We start from the raw sequence: 15851 nt of genomic DNA on the forward strand, positions 1-15851 counted from the left end.
GGCTCTCCTTCCCGCATTCCAAATCCCCCACTGGGAGGCAGCTCAGGCTCTCCCCCTTCTCCTCCCAATCAATCCCCTCACCAGGAGGTAACCCAGGCTTGGGCTGTTGAGCTTAAGCTGATGGCTGGACATCCACAAGGAAATGTCAGAAAGAGAGGGTAAGATTTTAATTTGGGCTGAAGGAGACAGATCAGGAGTGAAGAAGTAGATTTGTGAGTCTTAGACATCTTTTTTCGTGCTAGTTAAAACTGAGTTAAATTCACCTGTAATAAATTATTTTGTTCAATCCAAATAAAGGTGAAAACTTAACATTTTCCCCCGAGAATACATTTTTGTACATTATTGCCTCCAGGAGTATGATTAAGTTCCACTAATACTAATATGACCAATATGCATATAGTATAGCCCTAAAATTGAAGCCAGGTAAGAGCTGCCTTTTAATTGGTAAGGAATGGAAAATATGCTCACTTAATATTGTCCTTCAGTGGGAAAATAGTACATGCGAGAGAATAGCCTGCTAGTTGATTTCTGCAAGGAGAAGTGAGACAAGTAATTACTGAGCTAAATATTACTTGTTATGTGTGTCTGCTCTGATTTCCAATAAATAGTGTCCATGATTTATTGTGTTTCATTGGGTTGGAACATTCCTTTTTAATGTTGCAGCTGCTGACAGCATGCAATGAGTGGAAGTGAACAAAAGGAAATGATGTTAAATATAAAGTATGGGAAAGAATTAAGATCAGCAAAGAAAAAATGTATACAATTTTCACATATGTTTCCACTTGCTTCCCGGAAAATTTGGAAGCATTGTAATCATTTCTAGGTCTCTGCCAGGTTCCCACCTATCCTAATAGTCACAGGACAGTCCCTAAAGTAACAGAGCAGTTCTGCATTCCTTGGACCCTTAAAGTGGGATTGTCCAAGTTCTGATCTGTATCAGATTCAAGGCACTTAGGCACCAATCCTCCCTTGAATTCCCTCCCAAAAGTAACTATCTGAGTAGATGGAGCCCCAGAAAAGTCAATGGGGCTCCAGGGGAAAGAATTGTGCCCAGGCCTGGAAGGTGTCCAGTCTGAGAAAAAACTTACTGAAGCATCTCTGAGGGTGAGATTATCTGTATTCAGTTTGATTAGGCATAGATTTGCGCATTTTATTTTATTTTGCTTGGTGACTTGCTTTGTTCTGTCTGTTACTACTTTGAACCACTTAAATCCTACTGTCTGTATTTAATAAAATCACTTTCTATTTAGTAATTCACTCAGAGTATGTATTAATACCTGGGGGGGCAAACAACTGTGCATATCTCTCTATCAGTGTTATAGAGGGCGAACAATTTATGAGTTTGCCCTGCATAAGCTTTATGCAGGGTAAAACGGATTTATCTGGGTTTAGACCCCATTGGGAGTTGGGCATCTGAGTGCTAAAGACAAGCACACTACTGTGAGCTGTTTTCAGGTAAACTTGCAGCTCTGGGACAAGTGATTCAGACCCTGGATCTGTGTCTGGAGCCAAACAGGAGTGTCTGGCTCAGCAAGACAGGGTGCTGGAGTCCTGAGCTGGCAGGGAAAACAGAAGCAGGGGTAGTCTTTGCACATCGGGTGGCAGCTCCCAAGGGGGTTTCTGTGATCCAACCCGTCACAGCCATTACTGCAAAATGTCCCTATGTAAAAGAGACTGACACCTTTTAAATAATATGAAAGTGAATCCACCCCACAGCTGTATTGTAGACATTAGTTAGTGCATACCGCCCCTTGACATGTGACAGATACGTAACCTTTGGTAAACTTGGCCCATATCATGTGACTGAGGCCAGGTAATAAAGATCTGTCCCTTATAAGCACTCATGCAGGTTACAAATTTATTACACAGTGTTGTAATTACTTTGGGGAAAATGAAGCAAATAAAAATCCTGATCCTGGAATTAGCTCTGCATAGGTGGACCTCTGTGCCCACACAGAGCCCGAGGGCCGCCTTTAGGCCGATTCAGCCGAATTGGGCCCCGCGCCAAGAGGGCCCCGCGCTGCAGCTGTCCGCCCCGCCCCCAGCTCACTTCCCCCTCCTCCCCTCCCCTGCACGCCCCGCCCCCTCCCCTGCTTCCCTGGTACAGCTCTTGTTGCAGCTCAGGTGGTAGCTAGGGGATTCTTCATGATGGCTCCTCTCCCTCTCTGTTCTCTTCCCCCCTTTATATATCTTTTGCATAAGGCGGGAACTCTTTGTCTCTCTGGGTTTCCACCCCCCCTCACTGGAAAAGCACTAGGTTAAAGATGGATTACAGTTCAGGTGACATGATCACATGTCACTGCAAGACTTCATTACTCACTTGCCAGCACACACATATACAGGAAGACTCACAGGTAAATACAGCCATCTGCAGACAATGGGAGTCATCAAGATTCCAAACCATCATTAATGGTCCACACTTTACACAATTACAATAGGCCCTCAGAGTTACATTTTATATTTCTAGTTTTAGATACAAGAGTGGTACATTTATACAAATCAGATGATCATATTCAGTAGATTATAAGCTTTGTAATGATACCTTACAAGAGACCTTTTGCATGAAGCATATCCCAGTTACGTTACATTCACTTATTACCGTATTTTCTCTAAAACTATCCCAGTTACATTATATTGACTTGATAATAAGTTTTTATAAAACCATATAGACTGCACAACGTCACAATGGCATTCTGCAAAAGCAACCCTCTGTGAAAGAAAAGGAAATCAGTCAAGGCAGTTGGTGTTTGTATTAAGGAGAGGGAGGATGAATGAAGTGCTCACTACTGTTAGCTGTAGGACTTTGTTAAGAATCTGCTGTGTTTAAATAAAATACCTTCTGTTAATTTACTGGGAAGCTGTGTCCCTTTACTCATTAAGTAGAACTTGATTAAGTAGAAATCCAATAGAGTTCTTTTCCTTACAGTAATTTATTTGTGATTTAAAGGGATTGTTACAGAGAATATATAGACACATGGTGTAAACAGGATGTAATAAAGGGATAACAGTCCATTGTTGCCTTGGTAGTAGTCAATCAAGGTGGTATTTAATACAGTACATTCATTTATAAACAAGTTGCAAGTAGGTATGCAGGTGAGCCAGTATATATAAAGTGTGGGGTGGCATTATTACTCATAGAGATTTCCGGCACTTGGTGTGGCTATGTTGTATTTCCCTTGAAAGACAGATTTAATTCGTGTTAGTATATTAGTTTGGATTTAATTGTGTGGGCCTGTGTTTGTTTGTTTGTGTGTGTGTGGTTTTTTTTAGCAAGATGCAGATAGCATATAATCTGCTACAGCTCATCTTTCTATGAATTTTCCCTGGGATTATCAGATTTGGGTAGTAATTTGTTCTGCAACTTGTATTTCTTTTATCTTGTCTGGCCACATCTTAAACGAAGGACTTCCTTTTTGTGAGGCATAAAATGGTGATACATTTCTTAGCAGTTTCTGTTAACTTTTTAATAGATATAATTCTCTAGCAATCTGAAGGGCATGTTTCATTATAAAGTAAATTAGATTTTCATCAAATATTGCATTAGAGGTATTTTGCTGCCTATTGTGTATGTAGACTAGTGATTTTGAGTTTGAGAGCAGTACCAGAAAATTTGTGGGGATGGTGTCCTATCTGCTAACAGTCTCTCCAGCAGAGATTTGGATTGTTTAGATCAATTTGATTCATGTAACTAGCATGCAAAAGAAATTTCTGGTTAATTTCTGATTCTTTTTTATTCAAATTCTACCTGAGAAAGGGAGTTTGGTGGTGTTAACCACTCAATTTAGTTGAGTCTTTCTTTAAATGGTTTTAAGTAAACCCTTCCTTTGGTAACCTGTGTGTAATATGCCTTCAGTTGAGACTTAAACACAAAATATTTTTATTTAATTACATTTCATGTAGTAGCTCACAGCCTTTAATATCCTATGATTGGTTCTCCACTCACTCTGCTTGAACCTCTTAATGCAAAAGAGTTAAATGAGTATATTAACAGAGTTTGACTAAGATTCAGAGGATATGACAATAATGGGTCAGTGACTTCAAAGGAGTTACACCAGGGACAAACTGGAGCCAATATTATAAACAATAATAATTAGTAGTAATGATTAGTTCTTGAGCTAATATGCATGCTTATTTTGTGCACACACTGCCTGAAAGTAGATACCTGTCTAGCCATCTGTGCATGCAATTCAGGATTTGCACACACACAACTGAGAATACATGAATGAAATAGGTAAAACTGCACACCTACCTAGTCTGACAGGTTCCCCCCAGGCATGCACCTCCTGGAACTGGGGTACCACTGAGCCCACGACCCACCTTCTCACACTATACTGCTGTGACAAGCTGCAAAGCCCTCCAGCCTGCACTTTCACCAGCATACATTTACATACAAGTAGGGACAAACTCTGCTGCAGTTACATGCAGGCTTTCTGACCAGCCCTTGCATAGAAAGGCTACAGATAAGGCAACTCCCAGATCCCCAGGCATGCACCCCCTCTGGAGTATAAACCCCAAATTATACAGTCTTGCACTGCACAGGGAACTGTACAACGTAAGAAAATAAAATTCGCCCCCTCCCTCAATGTGGAGAGGAATATGCAATAGCCTTTTGCCCCTGAGCTAAGATTCCCATACACTTCATTGTAACTTACAGTTTAGATAAAGCAAAAACAAGTGTATTAACTACAAAAGATAGATTTTAAGTGATTATAAGTGATAGCAAACAGATCAAAGCAGATTGTTTAGCATATAAACAAAAAACGCAAACTAAGCTTAATATACTAGATAGATTGGATATGAGTAGCAGATTCTCACCCTTCAAGATAATACAAGCAGGCTGCAGATTCTTAAGGGGCAAGCTGCACTTGCATTACAGCTTGGAATCCCCAGGTGTCTCATTCACAGGCTAGAAATCCCTTTAGCTTGTATTCAGCACTTCCCCCAGTTCAGTCTTTGTTCCTCAGGTGTTTCCAGAAGTCTTCTTGTGTGGGAAGTGAAGAACCCCAGATGATGTCACTCCCTGTCTTCTAGCTTTTGCATATGGTGGGAACCTTTGTTCCGAAGCTTGGTTCTCAGTCCAGTCTGTGGAAAAATACTGACATCCCAAGATGGAGTCTAGAGATATATGTTCTCATTATATGTCCTTGTAGAGTCATAGCAGCCATTACTAGGAGGCTTTCTGTAGCATTCACAGGAAGGCTCACGGGGAGGGAGATAAGCTTCTCTTAAGGCCTATTGTTTTTTCCTAATGGCTCATTGCCCTGAATAGGCCCTTCCCAGCCAGCTATCTAGACTGAAAGTATCTTGTCCAGTGGGCGTTACCCAGGTGTAGCTACATTTGAAATACAGTTACATAGTCAACATTCATAATTTCAGACACAAAAATGATACATGCATACAAATAGAATAATCATATTCAGCAAATGATAACTTTTCCAGTGACACCTCACATGACTTATCTTGCATAACATACATTATAATTACATCTTAATCATATCATAATAATCTCACTATGAAGAATATGGGGTGCAGTGTCACACCTAGTTTAACAAACTGTGGCCATATAGAGAATGGTTATTTATCTTATAGTATCTGTGGTTCTTTGAGATGTCATCTTTTTGGGTCCTTCTCTAGAAGACTGATAAGCAATGTTCCATCTGGAAGATTGCCACTAACTAAAAAGGTGACTGAAAGAGTGCCCTACCAAATTTGGCTTCTGATGTTGTGGCCAGGTTGAGGGGATAGTGTTTAACAAAAGCAAGGGATTACCCCATGTAGCTGCCTTGGAAATCTCAGATCTGGGGATGTTTCTAAAGCATGCAGAGTAGGCAGCCTGTGCTTTTGTAGAATGTTAATGTTTGGCGGAAGATGTGTAACAGCCATGTGATAGCAGATGGAAATACCCTTTGTAATCCATTTAGAAATTCTTTCAGAGGAGATGGCTTGACCTTTAAAAACACCAGAGATAGCAACAAAAAGACAGGGCATCTGTCTGAAAGGCTTTGTCCTATCAAGATAATATAATGTCCAAGGTGTGGAGTTTCTTTTCCCGTGGAAAGAAATGAGGTTTTAGAAAGAAAATGGGTAAAATAAAAGATTCAGTCCAATTAAAATGACACAATATTGAGAATAAATTTGGAATGAGGTTTCAACACAACCTTGTCTGTGTCGGGGACTTTTTAACCCAGACGGCAAGGTTCGTTGTCTGACCGCAGAGTGAGAGACAGGCAACACCAGCAAGGTCCAATACAAGCTCTTTATTGAAGAGTGCACACAACAATAGAGAGCGGCCCGTCTCCAGAGAGAACCAGCCACGATTACAATAACTAGTGAGATTATATAGACAGTTCCGTCGCGTCATAGTTAAAGCAACCCAATCCCCCTTTATTAGTTAGAAAGCTTCTAATATTCATGCATATCTATCTTCTTTGACACTACAAACAATTCGTGATGCCTCAGCAACTTCTTATGAGCTTTGTTGTCATGCACCAGAAACTAGGAGAAAGGAGGGAGTTAAGAACAGAAACAGGGAGTAGAGACTGCAAGTCTCCATATGTCCAAACAAACCGTTCCTAGTACATTTGGTACAAGAATACGGTCCCCCCCTTTATCTCATTCTTTGAAGCCCAAGCAAGCATGTCCTCATGTTTCACAGAGAGACAGGAATGGCCCAGCAACTACAGTTAGCCTAACTTTGGCTAAGCTGGCCAAACAGCCTGTTCTATACTCCATTTTCCTTGGACCTAACATCTGTGTGGAATATTGTGTATGGGGGTCAGCCATGAGAGCTTGTAGTTCACTGACCCTTCTGGCTAACTTATGGCAACTAAGATGACTATTTTGGGAGTGAGGTGGTGTAGAGAACAGTCAGTGAGAGGCTAGAAGGGAGGTTTGAATAGATGAAGGACATAGTTCAAAGCTATGGCAACTTCCTGAAGAGACCTCCCTTTGATCAATCAATCATCTAGTTATGGGTAGACGTGATGTCCCACCACTAGCTAGGCATTTCATAAAGACCTTTGGTTCTATGGAAAGAGCACATTGTAAAACCTTGTACTGGTAATAATTGGGCCCTACTCTGAATTGCTGGTACACCTCTACCCCGATATAACGCTGTCCTCGGGAGCCAAAAAATCTTACCGCGTTATAGGTGAAACCGTCTTATATCGAACTTGCTTTGATCCACTGGAGTGCACAGTCCTGCCCTCCTGGAGCACTGCTTTACCATGTTATATCCAAATTCGTGTTATATTGGGTCACGTTATATCGGGGTAGAGGTGTATTCAAAGCACTGTGTACACATTAAGGGCAAAATTATGCTTGGCCACACGTTATGAAAAAGGAGGGTGAGGAGAGGGCCCAAGGAACTTCCCTCCCTAAAACCATCAAGCAAAAGCCAGGCAAAATGGCAGTCCTTGAACTCTGGGAGTGTAAGGGCTACTCAAAGCTAGTGCTGCTGCTAGAGCTAGCTTCTCTATAGGAGGTGGCCATACTGATCAACAGAGCTGGGTAAGCACAAATGGTGGTAGAGATTGCACTCTCTTCCAGGGTCATGGCTTAGTGACTACACTCCCTTGTGTGCGCCAGAGCTCTTGGAAAGACTTCAGGCACAATGTTTGAGTTCCCTGTGAGTTGGTGCAACTCTTTAGCTCTCCCCACAATACAGTGCTGAGCTGTAAACTCATGACAAAGCCCTAAACAGGCATATTCACTAGCTAAAAGAAGAACAGGAGTACTTGTGGCACCTTAGAGACTAACAAATTTATTAGAGCATAAGCTTTCGTGGACTACAGCCCACTTCATCCGAAGAAGTGGGCTGTAGTCCACGAAAGCTTATGCTCTAATAAATTTGTTAGTCTCTAAGGTGCCACAAGTACTCCTGTTCTTCTTTTTGCGGATACAGACTAACACGGCTGTTACTCTGAAACTTGTCACTAGCTAAAGGCGACTAGACCCCTTAAAAGAATAAATAGATTTGTAGTACTTATAGGTACTTAGAGGGCAGAAACCTGAATCTGCGGTTCCCTAGCTGTGTGTAGGTTTTTCAATATGTCTTTGCAGTTTGGAAGATTTATCTTAGCCATAAATGGCAAAATACTGTTTACAATAAACAGTCATCTCTATTGTGTGGGAGCATTGCCAGAATTTGAGTAGTTAATTTTAATGCATGTTTACAGTACACAGCAAAAAAACCCCATTACTACGTTACAAATAGATTATGGTTTTGTTTAGTCTTTCATACAATTACAAAAGTGGCACATGTTAAATTAGAGTAATCAGAATTTAATTAAACTTCTGAATAAAATAACACTAAATGTGAAGTCTGTCAGATCCAATTATGCCACTCCTAAGTGAGAAGTAGACATTTGCCTCTGTTGAAAAGGTTGCTAGATAAAGGTATCCACTTACTCACCAGAGTTCCTGAAAGAAAATACGCTATTTTTAGAATGCTAAACTCGAAGCTAAACTCTGGTACGCCTATATCTGCTGCATTCATGCCTCCTGCCAAGAGTGTCAGTGACGACTTGTCACTGGGCTGCATTGGCACTGAAAGTTACTACCCCTTCTAGGGCTGCAGCAAACGCCAGATGTGAGGAGGACATGATGATGATCATCCTGGCATAGGGCTTCCCCTTCAAAACAATTTTCCTGTGAGCAGAGATGTGGCTCTTTTTCTCTCCTTCTCTGAAGAATATTGTGAATAGCCTTTTATTAGCCTTATATTCTCAGGGGGATTCCCCTCTAATCATTGTTGTATGTAGGGATAATCCTTAGGCCATGTGGTATGGGTATGACTACATTGCAATAACTGCCCCTCCTCCCCTGGCACTGAATCGCAGAGCCCAGGTCAGCTGATTCAGGCTCATGAAGCTATAAAATTGCAGTGTAGACATCTGGGCTTGGGCTGGTGCCTGGATGTGGAGATCCCATGAAGGGTGGGGTCTAATGCCCACAGCAAGTGAAAAAACTCTCATGTAACATAAATAAAAGCTCTCTTTAGAAAGTCTAATACCAAATATTTTTTTCCTGTGTATGTTAGGAAACATTTTATATTTGATGTTCTGCCTCTGTGTAGTAGCTATTTAGCATTCATTGTAAAAGACAAAGATCAACCCTTCAGAAGTTTTAAAATCTAAGGTTATGTGGAAAAATGTCCTTTCCAGCCTTGGTGTTCTTCTAGGGTATTGTGATGGGGTGCCCTCCCCACACCAGCCGTGCAAGAGAGGAATTAGGCCAGGTGGACCCAGTCAACCAAGTAAGATGCAAACAGGAGATTTAAGCTGAGTGGAGGGCACTACTTGGGAGTCTCACCTTCGAGGGAACAGGTAGGGCTTTTGTAAAGCCAGGAGTCTGGAAACAGTGGATGAAGGAAACCTGCAATCTCTCTCTGAGTTAAGAGGAAAGGAAAGGTAGATAAGAATCCAGAATAAAGGGTTTACCTAGCAGACCTAAAAGGGGCGGGGCAGGGTGTGTGTGTCTGACTAGGAAGACTGATGAAGAAGGAGCTTAAGGAAGCACAATAGAAAATAGTCTAGGGAAGAGAACAGTAAGATTGGTGAAGTCCCAGACCTTAACTACTTGCTATAAGGCCTTGGACTGGAACCCAGAGTAGAGGGTGGGCCTTGGTTCTGGAGTGGTATTGCTAGGGGCAATGAATAGGGACATAATTGGGACAGTGGGCATGAGGACTCCCTGATGTCCTTGGTTCAGAAGGACTTTGAAAGACTCCCCTATTTGCATCTTAATTGGTTCAGCTCTTTCAGGGCCAATGTAGGGTGTACACCCCATCTCTGGGATCAAATGTTAAATAGGCTATCAAACGTGTTGAAAATCCTGTGCTTGAGGATAGTTTAGAAAAGCAAAATTTTAAAAAGTTCTCAGCAGTGAAGAGTCTATCAAACATTTTAAGCTATATTGAAAGTCTTACAGGAAGCAAAATAACTTGTTGGGACCTGGTCTACTATCTTACATGACTCAATGAATATTCATTAGTGATTTACAGGCGTCTATTTTTTCACTCTTTCCCTTAGCCATTTTACTTTCCACATAAAACCAAAGGAAAATCAAGATCAGCTGGCAGTTACATTTGATTAGAAACTTATGAAAGAAGTGAGACAGTAAAGCAGGTACAGTATTGTCTCAGTTAATACATCTTCTCTACTGAAATTATGGGCTGACACCTGACAAAATAAGCCTCTGCAGTTGTTTAGGTTGCCATTCGTTCTGGATTTCATGTGTTGCTGTATCATGCGAGTAGGAGAGTTTTACCATCATGAAAGTGATTTGGGGCCAGCAAAACATGATCATAAGACAACACTGTGTCGTACAGTGATGACATGTTTATGGATGCCATCATTCTGTGTAGTGGTGTGATGACACTTTATGGAATGTCACCTGTTGCAATAACAATATGAAGATGTTGTACCAAAATGTCATGAGAGAAATCAAACTTCAAAAGATGGCAAACCTACTCAACCCATTACACTTTGACAAGTTTCTTGGACTAGTCAGTTAAAGAGACCGCTGTACTCTGGGCACAAAGTAGCCTGTCTCCAGCAACTGCCAAATAACAGATGAGGCATTCTATTACTGCCTCTTCAGACTTCACTCAGTTCTATCAGGATGCATGGAAAACAGCTCGTGGGAATGAAATCAGGGGTTTTCTATTCAGAGCATTTCCTAATGACCTATATAGACTGTGTTCTTTCTTGGTTGGCTGAACATCAGTATGCCTAGGAAGAGATTTATAGGAGCTGTGACCCAAAGATGTCTTTAAATCTTCTGGATTGACAACTGTATTTCAGCGTTCAACCACATAGAGTATGCCTATACTGAGATAAAGGACCCGTGGTATGGCTCTAGGCCGTTAGAGAGAATATATAAATTGTGATGTAACTTTTGATGTCTCAGAACCATTAAAAGGGATCTGATCTTTTCCTGGTGCACAGAGAAATTACATAAATAGTTCCAAGTAGCATTAATGGGATAAATGTCACTACCCTCTGTTTACCAGAAGCTAGGAGTGGATGATGGGATGGATCACTGTGATTGCCTGTTCTGTTCATTGCCTCGGAAGCACCTGGCATTGGCCAGTTGGAAGACAGAATACTGGGCTAGATGGACCATTGATCTGACCCACTATGGCCATTCTTATATTCTAAATTTAACCCTGCCATACCAGGGAGAAAAATATAAACCTGTAAGTCTGGGGGAAACACAGTGCATTATCACTGTCAGCCCTCAAAATTATGCCAGAGTTGTAGATTAGTGTGGCTTATGTTTTATATCTGAAACATCTAGAATTTTTTGGAACTAGAGGTGCAAGTGCATCCAGGTGAATGCAGCTATTCATCCTGTGCAGCAGAGAAGTCATGGTGTTACCAGCACAGAGTGCCCGAGGCAAAGCAACAGCGGGGTTCGTTGTCCGGTATGCTTCGCGCCAATAAACACACCAGGGGGAGAAGCAAACAAAGTTTATTTGGGATCCCAAAGCGGTGCTAGGAGACAGGCACATCTCAGATCAACCACACTAACAGGAACAGTTTTTCTTCTTTTATACATTTTGCAGTTAAGCCTCACCCCCCCCCCCCTTTCCCCTCTAGCCCTCCCTTTCTCCCCACCCATTCCTTCCTCTACCCCTCCCGTCCCTGGTAATAGTTACTAAGCAAATAACGATTACATTTAAGCAGTTAAATTATTCTTGGCAGCTAGAAGCCTAGCTTGTTAGTAACTTCTTTAAACCGTTATCTTGTCCTTTTTCCCTTCAGCCAGAAACATGCAGGCCTCATTATTACCGCTTGAGCAGGAGGTTGCACACAGATAACTGGTTGCTTACATATTCCAATTGCACCTGGCTTTTGAGGTTGATTAGAGTTTAAACATGGAAGGATAGAGTTTGGTTCACTTAGGCCTAGTGCAGGAAAGCTTCATTGACACTTAGTGACCTTCCACCCTCCCGAGTTACCTAGAGTGAGGCCTAGTGACGTCAACAACGGCCCAGGTAGTGTACTGAGTATGGGTCTTTTGAATTAAACCTTTGAAACCTGAAATTGTATATACACTCTATGGACATCAGATATTCATAACACTTTTTCATAAACAGGGGTGTTCTCTCCAGGAGTGTCAGTCAAAATTTCCTCATTCCCTCACTGCTTTGCAGTGTGCTAGCTGGCTCTCCACCCCCCCAACCCCCGAAAAAAAAAGTGGTTACATATGGAACTATAGTGGCCCAAGTATGGGCAGAAAAACACAAGTAAAAAGTCTTATGGGCCTTGTGAAGGCATGGAGTCACCAGGGCTTAGAGAAGGCCTGACCATGCCTCCAACCTCCCTCAGCCAGCACTAGCCCAGCTGAGAAAGTGATGGGCACTTGCCCACTTGGACTAGGGGAAGGTGTTATGCCTGCTGAATGGGCAAAGGACTATAGGGCAGCAATGAATTGGGTCTCCTGTCTGGTAACTTATGCCCAAACTGTTAAGGATTTGCTTTTATCAAGACAAAAGAGATAACACCCATTGCTTACATCGTATCCCTCAAAGTGAAAGCTAGCTCCTGGGGTGTAGTATTGTAATATGTAGGCTGGGTGTGGCTACAGTAGAACAACACCGACTGTTTTAGTCAGAGCCCAGAATCCTCACTAGATGTAGTCTCTCACCTCAAGAGATCACTGGAACCGAACAGGGACCCTCCATAACGGATTTCAGACACTCTCGCTCATACTGTGCCTATTTCTACACAGTGCTTGTGTGCTTTGTCAAGGAGGGTGCATTAGGGAAGCAATGATGGAACAGATTGACAAGATAATATGCATGTGAGGGAAATGTAACCAACAAGATACCTTTGATACAATGACCTTTAGCATTCAACTTTTCGGTTATTTTTATCTTTTGTATTTAAACTGCAAGCTTTTTGAGGCAGGCACCCTACCTTCCTATGCATTTTTTTTTTAACAGTGTGGATACAGTGAAACCTGAATTCTGACTGTGGTCTTTGGATACTACTACTATATCAATGTCAAATAATGGAAAACCAGGGAGTGATACACATCCTACCCTCATCCTGGGGAAGTAGTAAAAATTCCCTTAACGTCCATTACAGCCACATCTCTTCAGCACTGTGAAGAACACTACATCACATTTGCCATAACAATATATTATTTGTTTTGGAAATGAGTTCTTGTAATATATACATACATATTATCAGTACCATAAGGTTTGTGAACTGCTGCAGCTGGGAAAAAAAACACACATAATGCTATTCATCCATAGTATTTGTACAAACTATGGGCCCAATCCTGCTAAACGTACTTATGTGAGTAAACCTTATTCACACAAGTAGAGTCCTCCTGCTGTTAGCATGAGACAGAACTGCAGGCTCTGGAATTCATGCAATATTCAAAAGTTGCTTTGCCCACAGGTACAACTACCTCTGAAGTGAAAACAATAACTGCACAATACCACACTGAAAATTAAAAAGAGAAGAATACCATAGCCCTATGAAACTGGAGGTAGAATTTCATTATCCATCTTGAATTTGGCCAGGGCACCAGGATAAGCATCTTTACCCATGCAAAATGTGCCACAAATGGTCAGGACTTAGGTTTTATTTCTCATCTGCTACAAAAACATTCTGCTGCAAGACATTCTGTAAAACAGACAACATTCAGTCATCATTTCACACAGGATAGAGACTAATTCCCTGTAATATCCTTGTAGGCTTCGAGTGATGCATTTGCTCTGCTTAATTTCATTTACTCATATTGTATCATATTCAAACTAATTGTTTCTCACTCTTTATTATTAAACAATTGATGAGTGGTCTTCACCTGCAATGAATGTTATTGTTATCCACTAGAGGGAGCACAATGAAAAGCCTTAAATAAAAGGTTTAAAAAACAACAACAAAAACCTGAGAAAGTCTGGGCGTCTTGTGCAGGACAGACCAGAGTGATCACTGAGCCAAAAGTTCAAGAATGGCTTCCTTGTGGAGCTTCGATACTGATGCAAATTCCTTCAGGCAGGTGAATGTGGTGTGTTGCGGAAGTGATATGAGGGGAAGGAAGAACATTCCATTCTACAAGCTCTGTACAAGGGAACAAAATCAACAAATAAAAAAAAAAAAAGACAGTCCCTACCCCCAAAGAGTTTAACACCTTAGAATGGTATTCAAATTGTTCTTGAATTCTATAGTCAGTTGTCAGGACTATGAATCTTCTGAAAGTAAAGATTGGAAGAAAACTTTTGTCACTAAAATAGACACATTGTGTAATGTGACATGATGTAACTGAGTACTACACTTCTTTAAAATATTTAAGAGGCAAAACCACTAACCCTGATTTCAGAAATTGTGACCAAACCCCATTTGACATAGTCAGTCATTCAAAAGCAGAATAACAGAGTCCAACACTATTCTAAGGTGTTAAGCTCTTTGGGGGTAGGGACTGTCTTTTTTTGATCTGTTGATTTTGTTCCCTTGTACAGTGCTTGGCATAAGGTCCTGATCTATGACTGGGCCTCTTTGATGCTGCCTCAATAATAATTGAAATAAAATTTGGTAGAAAGCAGGTAAAATGATTTTCTTAAATTACTCCTCTTCAAATATGGAAATTTTTTTTTTTTTTTAGTCAGTCATTCCTGTTTGAAGAAGATTTTAATATTTTATTTTTGTTTGTAAATTTCTAAGAAGAACGTGTGGCCCTGTGCCTGAAGGGAATATTCAACAAAATAAATCTCTTAGTTTCTGATCCACAGAGACCTGCTCAAGGCTGCAAAAGCTCTGTAAAATCACCCGGGTCTGGATGTATGTTTTTGCTAAATTACAATATATTAACTTGAGAGACTTACTGACTAATTTTTAATAGTTTTCTTTTAACTTTTAAAATTAGGTTTTTCAGCCATTCTTGACTGAGGAGACTTTAATGAGTAGGATGAGCCAAGATCACATGAAGAAGCAATATGCAAACTATATGGGGCTCCTATTACGGAAGCACTGCAAACTTATTTAGCCAAGCATGATTCTAAAGCCTTTAAGGGGAGGACTTTAATTTTTTTTCTTTGTTTAAGGATTGGCAAAGCAACCTAATTATTAAATTGCATGCAAACAACTTCCGTGTTCTTATATTTACTAAGAGTTAGCATGAATGATTATGCAAAACAAATCTGTCATTAGTTGCTCTCTATTTGCATTGTGCCTGTTAATATGCTGCTGTTCAGACTATGGCAGGGTATAATAAGCAATTCTACTTCTGAAATAAAAATTCTATATGTGAAACTACAAAGAAACCTCATTTTGTTCTGCATGGATTTTTGAAATCACACATTGTCTCAAAATACCATGGACCAAATTTGCTGCTGATATTAATGGGCATTTCACCAAGTCATGCTTCTGCCCCAGCTCCAAAGCATGTGGTGCCATGCCCAGTCTCTTTCACAGAGGTTATTTCTTTAACAGAGGTTAGCAAACAAACAAAAGTCTTTTAAAGTTAATCCTTGGCCCCAAGCTTTGAGGCCACCCCTCCCTGGAATCTCTGGCCCTATAGCTCCTGGCAGCTTCCCACTCTCAGTTGATTCTGCTCCCTTCTTGGAGCAACAGCCCAGCACTGCTTCCCGAGTCCCTGGCTCCAGACACCAACCGTAGGCACTAGCTCCACTCCAGTGTAGGCCTTTCCTCACAGGGTGCAGCCTGTCTCAGTTCAATCTCCTGCATCTGCTTACTAGCAGCCTTTTATAAATCCAGGTATAGTCCAGCCCTCTTTAATTGGCTGGATTGGGCTCACCTGCTCTGGTCCAGGGGTACTGGGGGCACAACTCCAATTAAAATCAATGCCAGCTTGATATCTAGACATGTAGGAAA

The sequence above is a fragment of the Malaclemys terrapin genome, chromosome 4, assembly GCF_027887155.1.
Source record: "Malaclemys terrapin pileata isolate rMalTer1 chromosome 4, rMalTer1.hap1, whole genome shotgun sequence".
Taxonomy (NCBI): Eukaryota; Metazoa; Chordata; order Testudines; family Emydidae; genus Malaclemys; species Malaclemys terrapin.